Source organism: Metopolophium dirhodum, chromosome 1, assembly GCF_019925205.1.
Source record: "Metopolophium dirhodum isolate CAU chromosome 1, ASM1992520v1, whole genome shotgun sequence".
Taxonomy (NCBI): domain Eukaryota; kingdom Metazoa; phylum Arthropoda; class Insecta; order Hemiptera; family Aphididae; genus Metopolophium; species Metopolophium dirhodum.
This window is the reverse complement of record NC_083560.1, coordinates 111,333,828-111,341,975: the sequence shown is the minus strand read 5'-3', so window position 1 is coordinate 111,341,975 and position 8,148 is coordinate 111,333,828.

Genomic DNA, 8,148 nt, shown 5'->3' with positions numbered 1-8,148 from the left:
ATTATGAGTTAAAATATTCTCCTATGAAAATAAATATTACTACTTTATTTATAATTTTATAAGAATATCATAATTTAATAATAACTATTAACAGTATTAACTGATAAGTAAAATAATAATAAAATGACAATGAAATATTGTCGTTCCATGCGAATGTGCTTGCTACTCGATTCTCGATAACAATATGTTATAAATAGATAGTACAGGCTCTAATCTAAAAGATCTAGATTTAGCCCAAACTCAACTAGAGATTTTATTTAACATGTTACAAGATGATTCAAAAAATTTTGAATCCTTAATGGAAAAGTCTGAAGAAGTCAAACATATTTTACCGTGTGCTAATTTATTATGTCGTTTGGCGTTAACTTCTCCAGTGACTGTTGCCTCAAATGAGAGGACATTCAGTAAATTAAAATTAGTGAAGACATTTCTTAGATCGACAATGAATGATGACCGGTTAAATTCCTTAGTAATATTAGGAATAGAGAAAGATATTGTAGACCAATTGAATATTAACAAATTAGCACAACAATGGTCAAATTTAAAAGAACGTAGAATACAAATTTAACTGTTAATTTTTTTCAAAGTAATTGTTATATTAGTTTTATATTATTATGATTTTTGTTTACAAGGTTAATTTTAATAAGATTTAATAAGAATTATTTTATGTTTTATATATATTTAATATGTGTTAAAATATTTGTATTTGAATACCTACCCATCATGAGTATATTGTACATACCTTTTTTTATAATAAAATCTTTTATCTGGTTATTCATTATATATTTATAATTTATAAATAAAATTCAAAAACATGAAGTATGAAATGATAAGAAAAAAAAGGTGATTAGTGGATGTCGCTCTGCTGTACAGTAGGTTACAAGTGGGTCACTGTAATGGTTGGTGTTAAATTTGAATTCAATGATATTATATAATTGTATAAGAAAAACGATTCTGAGCGAAAACGGTCAGTCAGCCTATGACTTTACCAACTATATTTGATGATATTATTGTGAATAAAGTAATTTATATATAACCTATTTACGTGGAGCCTTGTTTTAAATTTTCAATCCTTAGCCATAAAAAGTTAAACATTTTATAAATTTTTAACCACAAAACAATTAATAAATTATAAATTTGATAAATGTTGTCAAAATTTGAACTTTAAATGCTTATAAAAAAAAATTGTGCCTATGTATTTTTAATATTTTTCAACTGCTATTAGAACGATATATCAGGAGCTTTATATTAAATTTTCACGCTTTTTTACCCAACAAATAAAAATTGATTGATATTTATAGAAAAAAAAACTAAAAAAATTGAAAACTGACAATGTCCGTAAACAGCTCAAAAAGAGTCAAAATATTTTCAACATTTTATGGTGTATAGAAAATGCTAATATAAACATTCAGTGAAATTTTCAAGTATCTACAGTCATTCGTTTTTTAATTACAATAAAATAAGAAAATTGTTACATGAGAAATCGAGTAAATATCAAATGTTGTAAAAATATAAATTTCAGACGCTCATAAAAATTTAATTTAAGTTTCTTCTTGACATATTTTTTTTGATAAAGGTAGACAAACTTATGAGTAATCTTATATTACATTTTCAAATCTTAGATTTAAAAAGAAAAATTTTTATGAATTCTCAACTCAAAATAATTTGCTATTTTTCGTGATTTTTCGTGATTTTTCCGTATTTTGTCAAAATTTAAACTTTAAATGCTTATAAATAAAAACTGTCACTAAGGATTTTTAATTTTTTTTATCTGCCTTTGAAACAATAACCCAGGAGCCTTCTCTTAAATTTTCAAGCTTTTTTACTCAACAGATAAAATTTTATTGATATTTATAGAAAAAAAAACTAAAAAAATTGAAAACTGACAATGACCGTAAACAGCTCAAAAAGAGTCAAAATATTTTCAACATTTTATAGTGTATAGAAAATGCTAATATAAACATTCAGTCAAAATTGCATGTCTCTACGGTCATTTGTTTTAGAGTTACACCAAAAACCAAAATCGATTTTCTCGAAAACAGATTTTGCGTAAAAATTCCCGTTTTTCCTTAATTTTTCTTTTGTTTTTCACGTCGCTTGTGAAAACTACTGGGAAATGTTTACTTTTGACCCCCCAAAGTACCAACTAGATTCACTTTCCTATCAGAAAAGTTACTATTGAAGAAAATCCAAGCACTTTTACTGTCCTAAAAGGTGATGACAGACACAAAAATAAAAAAAAAAATAAAAAAAAAACACTCATCATTGTAAAATCAATACATTCATCGCTTCGCTCAGAATCTAAAATGATAATATAAATTGATAACAATGTGTAGAGTTTCATTCGAGGGAAGCGAGAAAAAAATTTTTTGAGTCGGCAAATTGATAGATATACACCCACCCATGAATCTTAGTTCGGGACGGCCCTGCAGTTGTAACCTACTGTACAACAGAGCGACTTCCACTTATCCACCTTTTTTCTTTTGCTGCTTTTTGGTAAGCTGCACCACTTAATTTAATTCGCTTACCAGACATAGTATAGTATAGTACAATAACATAAATTTAACAAACACAACACTGTTGTCTACCGAAATTGCGTCGAGACTGTGGTCGTCGATAGACGACAGTCGATGATAAGATTACTAAAATGATCGTCAAATACGTATTTTTGCGATTATTATTAGATCATACAGCCCGCATTGCCCGCAACTGCAAACAGGCGACAACTGTGATGCATTTAGTTATTATTGAATCGTTGATAGATACAATTATTATTGGTATTAATATTTTTAATATAATAATAATTATTTTAAAAATTTAATACGAAATTCGTAACGGAGAACGTATAATATTATAATATGATATATTTTCTAAAAATCTGCCACCCTTCAAATCACCTTAAAATTGCCGCCCCGGGGCAATTGCCCCCCCCCCCCTTGCCCCCCGTTAAATGCGGCTTTGACTAGGGCTATTATGAACTTTGTAATTTTTAAACTTTTTTATGATAAAATGTTATAAAAATAGAAATTATAGAAATTGATGATTTTTTATTTCGTTTTAGCTATATAAAATAAATTGTTAATTAATAAGTTATTTACCATTTTTATAATTTTACGGAAGATTGAAAATTACTTATTTTAATTTAAATTCATATAAAAAAATCCTTAAGAGGATGTCAAACCTGCAAGTGTTGTCTCCGTCTTACAAATGTACAACATAGCAAAAACTGTTTTGCGCGGGACAACTTTTCTCGCACCATATTTGTTGTAGAACTACCAAATGTTCACAACATGTAAAGAAGAACTTTATCTGTGCAACAGCGTGAATTTTTTTAATAGCACTATCCAATTATTTTTTATAAGCAAATGAAAAAAATAAAAAACCAAATGTTTAGAACGTGATGAAATAAACATATGTTATAAATCTCAAGAGTTTACGATTATTCCTATTTGAATTAGAACAAAATAAGAAAATCGCTACATGAGAAATCAAGTGAATATCCAATGTTGTAAAAATTTAAACAGCAAACGCTCATAAAAATTTAATTTAACTTTCTTATAGGTATATTTTTTTTATTTTTTTTTTTCGATTTAGATAGATAACCTTATAAGGAATCTTGTATTACATTTTAAAATCTTATATTTAAAAAGAAAAATATTTAGGAACTTCTAACTCAAAATAATTTGCACATTTTCGTGATTTTTAAGCTTTTTGTCAAAATTCGAACTTTAAATGCTTATGAAAAAAATTGTGAATATTGATTTTTAATATTTTTCAAATGTCATTGTAACAATATATTAAGAGCCTTCATTAGGGTTATCTCTTTATTATATCTGCAGAGTATAATAAAATGTCACGCGGTGTTCCAGGTTTCGGAACTTGTAAATTAGCGCGGCTGTTTTATATTTTAAACAACGCTACTACCTATAGCAGTAGTTCCCAACCTTTTTGGTACTACGGACCACTAGGAGAACTTTCGATACGTCACGGACCATCTCAATTTTATACCTTCTTTTTCTTACAGATAAGAATCAATTTTTTTTCACATTTTTTTCAACATTTTGATTATTATTATATGAATAAATAAAAAACAATGAAATTCTTTATAAGAGGCTTTTAATAATGCTTATAATTGTTTTTTTTTATTAAAGTTTAAAATAATTAAAAATTTAATACAAACTAATATTCTAAAAAAATGTACATTACATTATTATAGTTATTTAAGGTAAATTACAAAAATTATAAAAACAATTTAATGCGATTTTTGTGCTTGCGTCTCGTTCACTAATAAAGATATTCTTGGGTTGATACTGCTCAAAGCTACACGTAAGTCTTTAGTGGCGTCCAACCGATTTCTCTGTTTATTTTTAATGTAGAGTAGGTAGTCCAGAAAATCCTTGTTCGTACAAATTAGCTGTCGGAAACATGACTAAATATCTTAATGCAATTTCTCGAAATATAGGGTACGCAATCGCTTTTTTACACCAAAAATCTTCGATATTCATGCCAGATTCAAACGTATTCTTACAGTTTCAATCATTTTGTAACTCCATCAAATCTTCCTGGTTATTATCAGGTAGGTACCTCATTGATCTTAACGATAAAAGGGTTTCGAATCATACTTCGTATACCATTCGTTAGCATAGGCCAAAGCATGTTTATGAACAAATAAACCTATATCATTTTGATGGTACTGGGCATTGCTACTTAAGCATTGAATCTTAAAATGTAAGAAGAATAAAGCATGTGTTTTAGTATATTAAGCTATAATATGATATTATGTAGCATATTTCAAGCATATCACAATATGTGCTGATAAATAATAGCATATTTTGCATATTTGCATACAACTAAATAACCAAATAGAAGCAATGTCCAAATTAAAATATACAAATAAACTTAAGAATTAAAAATGTTAATTTTTAATCATTAACTTCATTTCCACAGAAATCATTGATGTAGATTGATCTAATTCTTTATGTTTTTCCTAAGAAAATATCCTTGTGTTATTGATTTTTAAATTTATATAAATAATTTTATAAATTTACATAGAAATTAGAAATATATAAATGTATGAACATTTAGATTATTTCAAAAAATAGTTCAACTTTATTACCACAAGTTCTTTGCTAGGTTGGTCTTGATCTGGATCACATTTTGACAAGCTGTTCTGCTGATCAGTTTCTTTAACTTTTTTTTGGAAAAAAGAAATAAAGGCATTTGAATGTCTTTTCATTTTTTATTTAATAATTTAATATGTAATTTAGTAATATATTAAATAATACAAAACAATAGACACACATCCACAGACCACAGTTATAGAAAAAATATTATTTTATTATAATATAAATAATAATCGAGATTGGTGTTGCACTTGCACTGTTGCTCAGCGTTTACACTTTTACAGCCAAAATTACGCCACTGCTATGACCTATAGGCATTAAGTTTATAAATATAATATTTTGTTAGGGCTAGAATTTCTAGGCATTTGCATGTTTTTTTCCTTGAGTCAAAATTGATTAATTGTCAGAAATGTCCACGATTTGGATTATTCTCGATTAAATAAAATATTTTTTTTTTTGCATATTTTGAACATAATACATATAATTGCATAATTCGATATTTTTAAATCTTATGAATTTTAAATAAACCTCCATAATTATTATTGTGTTCTTTGTCGAATTGCCGTACATTTTCTACCTATCTAATCTTATCTTGGTCAAATGGCAGTTGGTATTTTTTTTAATTAATCTTGAGCCCGACAACTAAGGCCATTAGCTATTTTTGTTTTGTAGGTTTTTATGTCGATAGGGGGAGGAACACGTGGGTGTAGGCCGTTGGTTATCGTATGGTTACATATACATTATTTTTGTTTTTCATTAATATGGTAAGTTTTAGTTAATAAACATCCATTCTTCGTTCCAATCACCCGTCATTCGTGTTTCAACATTTGAAAGAACATAATACCATTACAGCAATGTTCAATGTAATATTAATTAGGTATTTAGGTATAATTAATTATTGATTCTCTACAAATAATAATTATAATAAAATTATAAAAATAAATTACTTAGGCTAATTTAAAATTAATTCACATTAATAGTATAATGACATTTATAATAACTTATAATATAAAAACATAAACTACCTAATTAACATATATTTTTATGTGGACCGATTTATACTTGAAGATACACAAGTTTTCATGTCAGATAATTCATGTATTGGATCAATGCCTTGCAACATCTTGTTTTATAAAGACAATATTAGTCATTTACATTTATTTTTATAATAGGTAGTTACTATAAGGTTCATACAAATGGATTCTCGTCAATGTTCTCATAGTATGAAGTTGGTAAAAGCAGCTCAATTAAACCAGCCAATACCTTATACCTATTATAGATATCAAACTCGGAAAAAAATGCCATCTACAGAATCTAATGAACAAACTATTTTTTTAAACAATCTTGTATTTGAAGAAATTATGACAAAAATATAATGTGGGGGTTGATAAAACAATTATTGCTGAGGAACTTTCTTCTTCATATAGTAAATTAGCTTGTCATTCTGAAATATCCAGTGTTGCTATTAGTAGTAATGTATTTAAATCTAATAACTGCTCTACAGAATCGTTCCCTTCTCTTATTTACGTGGATGACATTGTTGAAAATTCAGATTACAACTTAAGCCATTTGATTGACCATTCTCAAGAAGCCCCTCAGATTTTCCAGTTCATAACTATAGATGATAGTAATGAAGGAATTATAAATAAAAATACAGGAGAGCACAACAGTAGAATAGGTGAAACAATTCAAATTGGGAAAGGTGGTTTAAGGAAAAGTCAGAAATCTAACAAAAGAAATAGTAAACAAAAAGAAAAACTATCTGGTGCCGGAAAAACACTTCAACCAAATCCTTGTTTGTCTGCTTAATGTCAAAATAAATGTGTACACAAATTTTCTGAGGACGAGAGAAAAGAAATTTTTCAAGCTTTTTGGGGATTAAATAGTATTCAAAGACAGCAAAATTTTATAATAGCATGTGCTGTTGAAATACTTGTAAAAAGAGTACCTGTATAAAGATGTAACCATTGTGTTACAATGTAAAACATAATGAATAATAATATAATTATATATTATAAATATAATATATATAATATGTTTATAATTTTATATAATACATATATATACATATATATACATAAGTAGTAGATAATAAAATTAGCAGTAAACTTAATTTAAATCAAAATAAATTTGAACTTATTCTACATTTTTTTGTTGCTAATTTTGCCAACATAAAGAGTAAATCTACAGTAACAGTGGGTAAACAAAGCATAGTGTCATTAAGGTCATAGTTGAGGATCAAAAACTGCTGCTTGATGCTTACGAAATGCTCCTAAATTGCTCTTAGAATAGGTATAAAATCCATAAATGACATCTACTTCATAAAAAAAACTATTAGACTGATGGCACTCTATATATATTATCTGGTAACTTTTCTATTGCATTTTTACTAATAATTATAGCCAGTTTTAGTTGATCTTCAAAAAGTAATCATGCGGTATCATTTCTGCCATCAACAATTAATGTAATACCTAATTGTATAATATAATCTTATCAGAAAAAAATGTATCAACGGGTACAAATAGTATAATGGGTAAAAAGGTATAATAGGTCAATTATAAGTTTTAAAAAATGAGTACTACAAAAAAAACAATAAAAACTTTCTTTTTAATAAGTTGTAGTTAGAGTAGATACTATATATAATCAAAATTGTAATTCCATAAGAATATTTTTAGTCTATTATTTTCAGTCTTAAGCATTTAAAATAGGTTAGGTAAGTGATCATTGAAAAATTTAATCCTACATAATACACTTCTAATTAGTATTAGCACTAGTTTAAATATAAATTATAAAATATATTATCAGTATAAGTAAATTTACTTTTGAAACATGATTATTTGACTTTATTAGTTCTATTTTACTATTTCACTAGTGACTGGTAAAGTGAGAATAAACAGCTCTCAGATGTAACAATTATCTTAATATTTTTAAGAATATTTCCAATCGAAATGTTTGAATGATGAACTATGAACTCTAATAGATTACTTTTTTTGTTTTAAAATAGGTTAACATTGGCATTTGATAA